We start from the raw sequence: 14,387 nt of genomic DNA on the forward strand, positions 1-14,387 counted from the left end.
TGAATAAATATTAATGTGAAAGCACAAAGTACTTCTTTTTAATTTTAATAATGAATCGATTTCACCAAGTTACGCCTCAAACAATCAATTCTATTTTTAGTGTTTTGATTGCCAATTCAATAAAAGTACAAGGTAATGAGTGTGTTCTGATTTACTTTCACATCAGTGTGGAAAATTTATTGGAAATAGCTGTATTCAAACCAAGATTATTTATATTATATGAATTAAATAGGTAGGAGCTGGAAATTTTGAAAATATTGATTGACATTGAAAATATCTTTATTGATTACACTGCAGATATTTATGAGGTGATTTAGGTGAAGAATGCAGACTTACCGCCATACTATGATTACTAATGGGTTACAATAAATTTATTTATACGGATTTTTAATTTATATTGAAATTAAAGGTGGATTTGTAAGTAAAGTTAATTAATTAATTTTCTTGATTTTAGCTCTAAAATATGCACACATCGCCCGTCGCTCTCATGATAAAGTGAGATAAGTCGTAACATAGTAGATTTATCGGAAGATGTATCTAGTAAGTAATATACAAGCTAAAGTTCTGTCGCTCGGAAAATGTCTACAAATTAGTCGTCGCGTGAAATAACATCAGAATTATGAAATGTAAAATTCTTGCAAAAATTATTAGAAGAAAACTTACGCCGAATAACCTAACCCCCACTAAGAGAAAAAAGCTTGCTTTAGCCATTGACATGCCGCCATTTCTATGAATAAGTGATTTTAATTTTTCCTGGTGAATACTTCTGACGAATATTTCTATGAATGTCCCCACCCACCTCAAAGAAGTGTGTCATGTCGGACACGAGGGCAATGGAGGGAAAAAGACAAAACGTGGCGTTCATTCCGATGAAAAATGGAATTTATTTTTCACATTAGCTCAAGTAAGTGGGCGTCGCGGCGTACATTTAATTCGCAGGGAATCCAGGAGATGTCTCTTCCCCTTCGCCGCCCTTTCATCGGATTCCAGAAATGTTCGGAGCAGCAGAACGATTGGGGAAGAGCGATCCACTATTTTTTTGCCAATAATTTGCGATATTTTAGTGGCAATTACGAGGAATGGCATTGAAAAGTTGTGGGTCCGATAAATCACTTCATCATCGTATTCATCACAGACTTAAGATTGGTTCGAGGGAGCTCTCCAATAAATTCTCATATAAAATAATCAAAATTAAATGGAACTCTTATCAGAAAATTTTAAATTCACCAACGGATGAAGTTCGCTGTGAAAAAATAATAATGTGACGTCCAAAAAATAATTGTGACGTCGGCATCATGTTCGGTAAAACCCATCCCGAAGTTTTCTCTGAGAAAATGGTTTGGTGGTGTAACTGGCTAACACACCTGACCATCAATCGGGAGATCCGGGTTCGAATCCCGGCTAAGTCATGTACTTTTACATGGCGAACTTCATCCGTTAGTGTATTTAACTTTGCATCCGTGCGCGTGACTGCGTACAAAGTCACTTGTTTCTGCAGTGCTCTTTTCAGCAGTTAAATTAGACGACTGCTGGCAATGGTAAGGGATCACTTTCGGGAAAGGAAAACGTTTTCTGCCGCTGGGAAGAAGGAAAAAGACTAGCTAAATGTTGGATTGGGACAAAAATCAAACAGACAAAGAGCTGCTGTGGCGGTGTCCTTGGGTTATAAGGAAAACGAACAATAGCAAAACCCTATTGTTATTTTACATTGCGAGAATATTCCAGGACAGTTTTTCCCATCGCTTAAATTCAAATTTAAGTTTCGCGTTCGATATGGAAGGTAAATTTTTGTTAGGAATTTCACGAATTTCTTTAACAGAGATGAGAAAATATTTGGGTTTATTTGTTTGAGAGAACTTATGAAAAAGATAAATAATATAACACACAAATAAATGTATAATAATAATTATAAGCAAAAGCGCTTCGCTCACAATTGAAGCATCATTGAACTTTGTAAATATCCAACTCTCTTCTGCAATTAAATTAGACGACTGCTGAAAATGGTGAAATCATAAAGATGAATGCAATATTTTCCAATCAAAGGCATTAAATTCAGTGCTGTGGCCCATAATTCCACAGTGAATATGGTATTTGTGAGCCTAAACTCTTGAGATATGCTATCATTCCGCTCCATCACTCGTCAACAATCCCAAAGTCGATTCGATGCTGCTCTCCACTCAATTCTCCTATTATCAGCTCATCTTTTCATGACTACGTATTTCTTCTCTTTCGCATCCTTCTTTACCTGTTCCATATATTTCATTCGAAGTCTTCCTTTTCCGTTCTTGCCGTCTACTTGTCCCTGGGAGGTTATCTTCATCATACCATCATGTTTAAATATATAGCCTATGAGGTATTTACGTCTTCTTGTCACGGTTTTCACGAGGCTTCTCTTCTCTCTACTCTTCTTAGATTTTCCTTGTTACTTACTTGGTCGATTGATTTGATCCTCATCATTTCTTCCAGACTGTCATTGTCCATGCCTCACTTCCCTAGAGAAGCATTCTCCAAATATTATAAGTTCTGACCCGGGCGAAAATTCCCCACTTTTACGCTTTCAGGGAATAAGTGCGTGTGTTGAGTAAACGGTGTAATAGAGAAGAAGATATATCATACAGTACTTTATCTGCACTTGTAATCTTGCGAAAATCTTCAAAATATTAATAGAATTCAGGCGAGAGAGTTTGGTACCTGTAGGAACAATCATGGCGTCTGTTACTGAATAATGATACGCAATTTACAAAATTTCTTGCGTGGATTCGATATGCATTGAGCGAGTAATCGACATGGAAAAATCGAAATAAGTCAAATAATTGGTAAATCGTAAAATTTGAGGTTGAGATTGTGTTTATCGTCAGAAGTCGGTGATTCAGCGTTTAAAATGAATCCTCATTTATCACTGTAAGTGCAGTATTAACGGAGCGTAAACGGAATGGCTGAAAAAGGCCTTTCTGTAATGATATACATGATAAACCGTTTCCCATATGCTATGTTTAAATGTTTATGTTTTTCCATCCACAAGTAGATATTTTTTTGGTGGAATGCTCTCTTCGCCTGGGCTATTCTGCTTATAATTTCTTTCTTGCTTCTCCCATCTTTAGTTATCCGGCTTCTCAAATAATAGAATTCATCCACCGCCTCCAGTGTTTGCTTTCCTATTTTAATGTTAGCCTTGACTTCTTCTCTACTTCACACTACTATCTTGGTTTTCTTTGTGTTTATTTTCGGCTAATATCTACCCCACTCTACCCATAATAACCAGAAATTTTTTCAAATCCTTCTCTGTCTCTACCATGAAATTGTTACCTTTGAACTACATTTGAAAGAGTAGAGAATTACATGAACATTAATATTTTATTTTCTTTCGTCGAATTTCCATTACATCATTCGATGACCATGAATTTACTTCAATAGAGTGTAGCTAGTGGAATAAATATTCGATTAATTCAAAATTATCTTCGTAAATTTATGCAATAGTTCTATCCAGGAGTGGATCGTACGTAATGTTCTGAGATAATATATTCCTTGCCGATTTTACTTTTTTGATAAGATATAACCATTAAAATCCACACATTATCCGCGGGCGCGGACTGCTTGGTTTCAGAGCGTTCGAAGGATCTCCGCTTAAAATCCTTTACACGCCTCAAAAGCCAATCGGCATCCCAAACAGAAACCTTTACAGTGCGAGTTGGTCCAAGGAGAGGAAATGCCCCAAAAACCCATTCCCCGAATGTGTGCATTTCACTTACCTGAGTCCTACTTCGGGGAGCAATTTCCCCTCTTCTGTCCAAAATAACGTCGGGTTGAAATACTGAGTGAGAGATTTTTAAATAAAATATCTGTCTTGGCTTGCAGATCTCTGTGACTAACAATGTTTTTGGTCTTACGCGAGAGGGCTTCAGGGAAAACATTCAACCGTAGATTCGTTATTTGATAAAGATGGTAAACTTGTCACCGAAAATATTGACAAAGCTAACTTTTTTTCTCACTTTTTCTCACTTCGAAAGCGTATACACTACTGACGATACTCAATTGAATTTAGACTTCTCATACTCTGAGGAATCGACGGAAGAAATATCTATAAAAGGTGATGGGATAACTAAACAACTAAAATCGATTAAAAATAGTAAATCTCCGGATCCGGAGGGAATCCCCGCGCGTGTCCTCAAGGAGTCAGCTCCACAGATTGCACTTACGTAGAGATGATATTAAAGAACTCACTATCGGAAGGAAAGTCGCCACTAGACTGGAAAATTGCAAGCGTTACACCCAAATTCAAAAAAGGAAACAAACATGACCCAGGCAACTATCATCCAGTCTCGTTAACATCAATTACAGGCAAGATACTTGAGCATATCGTCTTTAGCAGTATCATGACTTTCTTGGACAGCCGTATTCCTCCATGGCTGTCAGTACGGATTTCAAAAAGGTAGATCATGCGCAACACAGCTCGCGCTCTTTCTTCACGACGTTTTAAAATCTGGTGAATCGAAAAGGCAAGTTGACGCATTATTTCTAGATTTTAAGAAAGCTTTCGACACTGTACCTCACACTAAACTTTTATATAAACTATAGTCATGCGGATTAAACGAAACAGTTGTAAACTGGATACGCGAATTTCACAGTGATCGTAAACAAAAAGTAGTTCTTTACGGAATTAGCTCTGATGTTGTAAAAGTTACATCAGGTGTTCCACAAGGAAGCGTAATCGGCTCCCTGTTTTTCATTATGTATATTAATGATATCTGCTCCCGGATTAGCAGTAAAAGACGTATATTTGCTGACGACGCTGTCATCTATCGAGGAATTAGTATTCACTCTGGGTATGAAATTCTATTATCGGAATTAGACCACGTTCATTTGTGGAGCCAAGAGTGCGGACTCGAACTTAATCTGAGCAAATGCATGGCGGTACATTTCTTGCGGAATTATTCCAACTATAGCCATGTTTATGCAGTGGATGGTATTAACATAAAGGCAACAGACGAAGTGAAGTACCTAGGAGTTACGATAACCTCTAACCTCTTATGGGGAACATATATAAGGAATATTTGCGGCATAGCCCTGAAGCAATTAGGATTCGTCAAGCGTAATGTGGGAAAATTTTCGGATGAGAAAGTGAAAGAAAGGTGCTATTTCACACTCGTCCGTCCGCACCTTGAATATGCAGCGAGCGTATGGGATCCGGTGCAGAAAGACTTAATCCGCGAACTGAATAAAATACAAAGACAGGCTGCGCGTTTCGTCAAAAACTGCTACGGGCGTACATACAGCGTTACCCAGATGTTAAGCGAATTAGGCTGGGAGCCATTGGAGACTCGGAGGCTGCGCGCTAGGCTTAGATTGCTTGAACAATTGAGAATGGCTTGCGGGGTATTATGTAGATGTAGGTGAATGTGTGACGTGGTGTTATTATTTTTGATGTTACTACTTTTTGAACGCAGCGAATGAAAATCGGCATTACAGTCATGGTGGTTGGAAGCTGTGGTCAACATTACATATTTGGAAATCCTCACATTTCTCGAGGTTTTTTGACCGTTGGTAGGCCTTAATAAACCATGGTAACGACAATACCCCGCAAACTTTGGTAATTTGCGCGCATAAAAGTCACTTGGCTCCTCGTCATCGTCTCGCGTGTGCTTGCTGTGCGAATTGCATGGCGCGGGATCTAATGGGTCAACCAATCGAATTTTCAGTTGGATGGGGCATCAGCTATCTCCACGACGGACGCCTATTTGACGATTGGCGATTTGAGAGCGAATCGCAATTTTGCGTGCAACGACAGAAGGTTTGCGACCGGGATTTTCAAGGAAATGGAGAATGGAAGCGAGGCAGAGAGTGAGGAGAAGTCGACGAATGAATGAAGGAATGTGAGTGCGGGAATAGGAAAGGGGGGGCGGAGAGAGAGAGAGAGAGAGAGAAGAGCACATTCAACATTCAATGTGCGATAACTCTGAAGATATCGGTAATCGGCGATTATGGTAACTGATACCGGAACGTTAGGCTTGGTGGCCGATAAAAGTATCATGATCAAATATCGTGTTACTACTCGTAATAAGTCGCCTACCGATAAATGTTCACGATGTATCATCCAAAATGAAATCGCTTCCCCATGAAATGTCTCGATGCATCGGACGATACACCATTTTATCGGATATTTTTCGGGCGACACATCACGATGTTTGTCGGGCTCGATATTTTAATTTTAATTTTTGGGCCATATGTCACAAATTTTAACGGACAACCAAGTATCACCAATGGTCAGATATCTGTGTCGGATAGCCGAAATATTTAAATATGTTGATTTCGTGCCATGATCTTATGTGCCGCGCAGCCCTAGCAGAAAGAGCAGGAAGTAAGTAGGTATGCAATGGGAAGAGAGAGAAGGAGGTGGACTGCCAATTCATGTTGCTGGTGCGCGGAGGACAATAGGGTGGTTTCCTATCATTTTTTTATTGCCTAAATCGAAATCTGGCCTTTTTCAAATGAGGATAAAATTAACCATTGCCATTCGTCTAAACCGGTATTTCTAAAACCAAATGATTTGTATATTATGAATACACTAATGGTTGGTGACGAATCGCAATTAATCCCTTTCGTTTCCTTTTATGAAGGAAACTACCCTATTCAGCCGCCTTCAGTACACTCTAACGATGGCTACTTACACAGTAATTGCGCTTGTGGTAGTGGTAAGCTTAAAGAATCGCCAAGGCTTTTATTTTAACTCATTTGCGCTGTGTGCTTGCGATTGTTGAGATATTTAGGTATGTTGCTCTTGTGGGAATCCTTACTAATGCAGTGAAATATTTGGGTCAGTACATCATCTTGCTTCTTCAGAGTGACCCGTGGCCATATAGCTACACTAATTGTAAGTGGTGACGAGGTCAGAGTCTAATGCTGTTCAATTTATGCGAGTGGCTTGATAAAAAAGATTAACCTTCAGCGCAAGTATATTTATTGATGTAGGAAAGTTAAAATAATTTATTTATTACCATTTTATTTTGGAAGATGGAGAAAGCATCGGATGAAAAATGTATCGGACAAAACTCATGATTGCTGAATTATAAAAGCAAGAAAAAAGGCGGATTTCTGATGTAGTTTGCGGAGGATGGAATTCGTAGATGGTGGGATATGTGAGCATTTGGTTGGGAAGTCGTGGAGTGAAGGAGAGTCCAAAAGGAAACGTCGCGTCGTCGTCTCCTCTCTCTCCATCGCCATCCACTCCAGTCCCTCCGTGCGCTATGCCACGTCGCGTCTACCCCCGGTCGAATGGGTCCAAATCGATTCCCAATCGGCCTTCTTTGACACGCTCCATTTCACCATGGCCCATTCGACGACGGCCGTGACTCCTGCATCCGTTGCTAATGGCGACCAAGCTTCCTTGTATCCTCACGCCTGCTCCTTTTATTCCCCTCCCAGCGGCGCACCCTCGCGAAAATGGTGGCGTATAGGGGCTGGGGTTCTACCCCACTGAAGCCCTCCTCCTGTCTCGCCATCGGAATTATCAGTTTTCTAGATAAAGCGAAAAAAAAAAAAAATAATTGGAAGGGTACGTATAAAAGGTGGAGGGAGGTCGTCGCTAAGCCCTTTAGGGTGGTGTATCAATTTTTTTATTTCTCCTCCTCGCTACTAAAAATGGGATGGAAAGACACAAACTTTGAGGCAACAGGGGTTGGTAGCTTGGCGAAGGGCAGCATAATCTCTAATGGGCGAATTTCACGGCTCATTTTTTTTGGGCCGTTCCAGATTTTTCCGATAACGCTCATCCTCAATATTAATTGTGTAAGTTGCCAGAGTTGAAATCAAATCCTTGAAAACGTGATGTATTCGCTTGCCGTTTAATGAAAATCCAGATGAAAACGTGGGCGCAGACCGCCACGTACCTATTATTTGCTTATTATTAATAACGGCTGTAATCAATATTTCGAGTGCTGCCATGGATGCAAGTGGCGCATTGATCTACGAAATTAGAATTTTCCTCCCTCGCTATACATATTAAATCATTTTCTTTTCCCTAGAAACAATAACAATGTAAAATTCTTTCACATTGTTAATATCCAAACTTTAATGAATCGTACCATGTCTGTGACGAGATGGCCGCATATATTCAAAATTTTACTCTTCCCAATCAAAATTTTGTTTAGTGATTCAACGAGAAATTTCCTGGATGATGTTACACAGTAGAAAATATTTTTATCGATACGAATGAAGCGGATCGGTCAGATTTTTAGGATAATGTGTGTTTATTTTTAATATCCCCATATTTGAAATGGAAAAATAATAAAACTTTGTTATTCTATATCTAAATTGAAATAAATAAATAACCTATCCTTTAGGCTCCTCGTTGTTATCCAATTGCGTAATGGAAACGTCACAGGCAAAAAATTGGCCTCTGGCTATCGAAAATGTATCGATAGCTTTTGCAAAACTATCTGAGATGGAAAGGAGGAGGGAATCAGCAACTTCCCTCGCGAGCGCGGACTCCTAAATCATCGTCTCCATGGACTCTCATTTCCAACGAGAAGGTTTTTGGTTGTTTCATTGCTATTCCTCAGACGTACGGATACGTGTTTTTTTTAAATACCTGTATGTCCCGAAGCACGTTCCGGATGAGGAAAGGGGAATTATGTCCGATTGTTTCCTCAGCGGGGTTTGTGTTTTTGGAAGGCCAACAGTGTTGAGGGAAACTGAATTTATTTTGAAGCGATTTTTGCTGTACCTCTCAATTTTTTTCCGATTCCGGCCAAATGAAAATCGTGGAAGCATTAGTTTTTTTGGAAGGACAAAAATAACAGTGAGTAGGCGTACCCGGTTACTACTTCTTCCTCCTATTTCGTTCCTGAAGCGGAAGTATCCCAACCATTCTCCATGGCAACCCACGAATTCCAGGGTTTCGACCGGCTGCCCCAATTCCGACGAGTTTCACTTCTCTTGCCGTCGGGTGTGGGGGTAACTGTGGGTGTCCCCTCACTCGTTAAGCCTTTTCCAGTCTAGTGAACCCTTCAATAATTCAACCAGATACCACGGATCGGAATTATTCCTTGCCCTTCTGACTATTTAATCTTGAGCCACTATTTCATTTTTTTGGATACTCTTAGAAATAAAAGGCGTAAAGAGTTAAAAAATTTAAATTTAAAATGAAAAATTAACTCAGTTGGTAAAAATAACATGCATTCATGAAGACTGCTGAGGTTTGGATGACGGATGGAATATAATTCAAATGCATTTACGTTTTTGTATGACCTTTAAAATATTGGTCATCCTATTGCGTAGCCCAAATATAATTAAATACTATCAGAGATCGGGATAGAATGGTTGCGAGTATTTTCGATTTCCTTTTAAGAATAGGTATGGTTAATAAAAATATTTCTCAGGTTTAGGAAAATAATCCTTACTTGTGGATTCCAGTGCTCTCCTTGACATTGGTGGAATAAACACCTATTTAAGAAAAGGGATAAGACTTCGATTTTTATCATTTTAAAGTAACATTTATTTCCAAATGTTCGCATAATTTTTTTAGTTCCAAATTTGGAATTTGCGGTAACACTCAATTCATAACATCTAAAATTTCTATTGAATTAGGAATTTTATCTTAAACTGATACTTTGGTCTTGGTTTTTCTTATAGTTTTGAATTTTGTGTGAAGTCCTTACTAAATTGACAAAAAAGCCGAACAATTTTGTAACGTTTATCAAATTCCTCGAAAATACCTTGAGTATTTTGAATCGTTTGCCTCATTTACCATCAGCAATAATTTGAGGAGAATTGCGATTTAGGAAAAGTAGGGGTACATTTTTATTCATATTTATGCATGTTTAATTTTTATTGGGGATTCCTAATTTCATCTTGTAAACGTATTGTTATTTATTGCATGTATGATGTAAACATTTCAATGAGCACGATCAAATCTCCAGATGCGTTAATATCCATATTCGTATGCAATTGCCGCACGGTATCAATAAAAATATTTTGCAAAATATATAGAAGCCGCTATCAATGATCATCCACCTATCTTCAATGTGAAATTCTCTCCTTGTGCGTTGGCAATAAAATGTTTTAAGCGTGGCATTACGCGTACAACCAGTTAACCCTTTCTGTTAACCCAGAGCTGTTTATCGGAGAAAAGAAATTTCAAGATTTTTCATTTTGAAAACTTGAAAATTTTACACTCAATGGTACTAACCCCGGCAGCTAAATATTTCGTCATTAAAATTTACACTACAAAATAATATTTAGTTTAGATATCTCCGAAAATGAGCTGAAAGTTTAAACATTTTTGACATTGCTTAGAAGCAACATTGGATCATAAAGGGTTAATAGCTGTAATCACGCTCTTTGGGCTAGAAGACTCACTTATAATAAAGTTTGCATGGTAAAGCGTGTGCTGACATGTCAAGTTTACGCATGAAAGTTTTAAATGTTAAAAAGTGCTGAGGTAAATGAATTAACGATGAGACAACGGAAATTCGTCCCCTCAAAGGTTTCTCTTTTTCGCGCCAATGAATGACCCCGGCGATGGGAAACCGTGGGAGGAATTTCCACTCCTTCTATCAATTTCCACGCTACCTATTCCAGTCCTTTTTAACGCATGTGGTTTATTTCCAACCCATTGAACAATTGCCGCCGGCTGAAACTTATCTGTCCGTTGACACCGTGGAATTTTAAGCGGGTGCTCTTGATTTAGAGCGAAGCAAAGGGAAGAGTTGGAAGCGAGGGATTAAAAAAAGAAAACAAGCGAAAAAAAGTAAATGTGAAAAAATGGCGAGAGGGAAGGGATCGTCAAAAAAAGCGAATCGCGCCGTGAATACTTAGGACCTAATTATTGGGTTAGACATTTAGACTTACACGCTCATCAGTCGCTCACGATCTTTGTGTGTGTGTGTGAAAGGCTGTGAAAGAATTACTTTGCTCTTTTTCCTTCCAGTCCAACTCTTCTTTTCTGGCGCTGCAGGGAGGGAAGACCCGCGATTAAACTGCTGCCTAGCGGAAGAAAGCGGCGTTAAGCCTCCCTCTCCTCTCCATCCAGCCAGCCGCCCCTCCCGACCCCCTCATGAATATTTATCCCTTTCAAATGGAGTGGAAAGAGGAGATAGTACAAAAGCGACCGCAATCAACGTTCTCTGTGCGAGGGAGGAAAGGCTGTTGTTGGTGTGCGAAGAGGACTTGTGGCTGTTGCAGAGGACCTAGTGAGGAAACGAGGCGAAGGAGAGACCGGTTGGCTATCCTTCTGGAAAAATCTGAAAATTCGTAGTAATTCGTTGCTTCTGGAAAGTCAGGGAATATAACCGTTGAATCTGGAATATTGTTTTTAACAAGTAAATAGGTATTTTTTTCCGCATCATTACTCATGGGTAGGCATATATACCCATATTTGATACTTGAACATACACTTCTACAGTGGCGCAGCGAGGGGGGTTTTGGGGGATAAACCCCCCCCCAGAGCTCTCAGAGATTTTTTTAAGTTTAATCCATTTTACTTAATTGTATTGATATTACTAATAGAATGGTGTAAGGATTAATAAAATATCCCTCAGAAAGCCGTAAAACTCAACATTTTGAACCATTTATCTTAAAATTACGCAATTTATTAATCTCCTACCTACCGCTTATCCTGGTAGGTATTCCATACCCCCACACACCCGGTATTAGTTGCACCTAAACCCCCCTAGCCTTAATTCCTAGCTGCGCCCTTGCTCTTCTCATCATGTCATTCAGTTGGTGCTGTTCACTTTTACATCGTGTACTGGCTTTCGCTCGCGAAGGGACTCCGCTACCCTGGAGCCGACTTCGCCGTTTAATTTTGCGGGTGTTTCAAAAAGTATTATTCGAGAAAATTCAATTTCTGCACATTTTCCATCGTGGAATATGAGATAGATTGAGGGAGAAATCAAATTTGCTGAATGAAAAACGATAATATTAATTCAAATAAATGTACGATTAATCGGAAAATGTTTTCATACCATATAGTGTAAGTCGCAAATGTCAGAATCTGCGCCATAAGTGAAAAACCCAGCAATAGGGTAGTTTCCTTCATCAAAGAAAACGAAAGGCATTGATTGCGATTAATTCCCACCATGAGTGTATTCATAATGAACAAATTATTTGGTTTTAGAAATCCCAGTTTAAACGAATGGCAATGGTCAATTTTAACCTCATTTGAAAAAGGCCAGATTGGCGCCCGTGCGATGCCACTCCACGTGACGTCACAGGGACCTAGTTTCTATACGAGTAGATAGGAGTTTTACATCGTCTGAGATTACCAATGCATGCATGAGGCACAGAGCTCAGGGAAACATGTCTTAATAATCACCTATTAAAACTGGCTAAGGTCGGAAAGTTTTCTTCGTTTGGTAAGGTATTAATAAACCTTTTTTAAGCCAAGCGCTACCAGCCAGCAAGGTACTCAGCTACCCGCTAGCATCCTGCATCCTATAAGCGCTCAGAGCCTTGATCAAGGTCACCTCACAAGGCGGGAGGGGGAACCAGAAATGCGTCGCACGGACTTTTTCCCATCATTCCTACTCGCGTTTTCGCGTGCTTGAAATTTTTCACTTTTCATTTAATCGCGAAAAATAGATATCGTCATTCAAAAATCTAAAAGCGTGAAATATGTACTCCAGGTGTAATAATCTTTCGATTTAGGCAATAAAAAATAATAGGAAACCACCCTATTGGTGGGGGCTTTTATTATAATCGGCCAAGAACTATTATCCGAATGGGAATGCGAAAGTGTTGGGTCCGTGGTTATGCACGCAGCGGGGATTTTTAATACTGTATTTGCTGATTGGCCATGCAATCGGCCGCCGCGAGGGAGCACCACCCTGTCCCTGCCTTTTGAAAGATCCTTTTGAACAATGATTAGTACGCGAGGGGCCGCCTCTTACTCTGTGGGAAGTGGAAAGGGTTGTCGGGGCTGGAGGAGAAGGAGAAAACTGGAGGATGGGGGAAGTGAGAAAGGTTATTCTGCTTCGATTAGGAAAAACTCTCAGGTTACGACGGAACAATAGCATATCTTACATAGCATACATTTCCCCCGACCCCATCTCAATAGCAGGCCTTTAGCAGGGTACCACGAGCTTCGGTGTTCAATAGGCTGATACACAAAATGAAATACTTGCGCAAAAAGTCAAAACGCGACGCATTTCTGACCATATTTAAAGAAGTTAGGTGTATCAATTTGATGTCCGTCGCTTTCAGTGCCTTTACCTTTTGAATATTTCCTAAAGCTGAAACTCGAAAGTGATAGAGGACACTATGTGTTCGGTAACGTTTGGTCAGCATTTGGTAACCAATGTACTGCCGATGCAGGAAGGATTACGCGTCGCTAAAATGTTTTCCGTAGCCGTAGTTGTTAAAATACTAAGCACTAAATGGCACTAGTGTGTGCTAATTCATTGCGAGGGGGATGGCAGCGGATAGATTAAAGATAGACCTCTTTACAGAATGCTAATTTAGATTAATAGGTTTATCGGGTCACTTAGAAACCTTTTGATCATAATAAATGCATTGCTTTAAGCTCACAACAATTGACTTTTCAACCATTCCAATGACATAAATTTAATTAAGTTAAATCGTTATAAGATCATTACTTGAATTCCAGTAATAGCATTTTTATCTCCCGTGAAGAACAGCATACAGTGAAATACATATTAGCGAATCGTCTGGGAATCCGGGAAAATGGCCTGGAAATGTCAAGGAATTCCCAGCTGACATTCAGTGCAAGGGCGTATCCAGGATCAAATATCGGTGGGGTAGCAAGCCATGGTTTTTCAAGTTATAGGTAAGATTTAAGCATGGAAAAGGTGAATGAAACCAACATTTTAAGGAGCCTGTAACAGCTCTTTATTAGTTTTTAAAATTATTTGCTTGAAAAAAATTATTTTCCTCAATGACATTTGCTATTTTTGCTATTCTGGGGGGTTAGAGGGGGGGCAGCTGCCCCCTCCTTCCCCTCGCTGGGTACGCCCGTGATTCTGTGAGAGTGAGTGCCGGTGGTCGTGGGACAGACATTGGCAGGGAGGCAATTATTCGGACGACGTGGTGTCATTCGCTGAATTCGCATTCGATTGGAAAGGGTGCATGCCGACCATCCTCACACACAAAACGTGTGGCCTTCCTTCATCCCCTGCATGAATCCATTTCGCGGCGAAGTCGCCGGCATGGTTTTTCTCGACACAAGCGACCCCTTCAGACGGGAGGCAGTGGCATTACCATGGGGGGGGGAGGGGGGCAGGGGGTCCAGACCCCCCCCCGTAATATAAAAATTTACTTATTTACCTTCATGAAAGAAAACAAAATACAGTACATTCCGGTTAATTGGGACATATCGGGACTTGTGCACTTTGCCCCAATTAAGCGGCTGCCCCAATTAGGCGAGCCATCCTGTA

General features: G+C 40.0%; 1 protein-coding gene and 1 non-coding gene across 3 annotated transcripts in view; one reads left to right on the forward strand and one right to left on the reverse strand.

Annotated features, from left to right (window-relative positions):
* The window catches only part of LOC124166817 (lachesin-like), a 761,748-nt gene that overhangs the window by 46,629 nt on the left and 700,732 nt on the right, over positions 1-14,387 (reverse strand). The window lies entirely within an intron of this gene.
* Positions 1,337-1,409, forward strand: Trnad-auc. The gene has a single exon. It is a non-coding gene; the product is annotated as a tRNA-Asp (tRNA).

The sequence above is a fragment of the Ischnura elegans genome, chromosome 10 (genome assembly GCF_921293095.1).
Source record: "Ischnura elegans chromosome 10, ioIscEleg1.1, whole genome shotgun sequence".
Classification (NCBI taxonomy): Eukaryota; Metazoa; Arthropoda; class Insecta; order Odonata; family Coenagrionidae; genus Ischnura; species Ischnura elegans.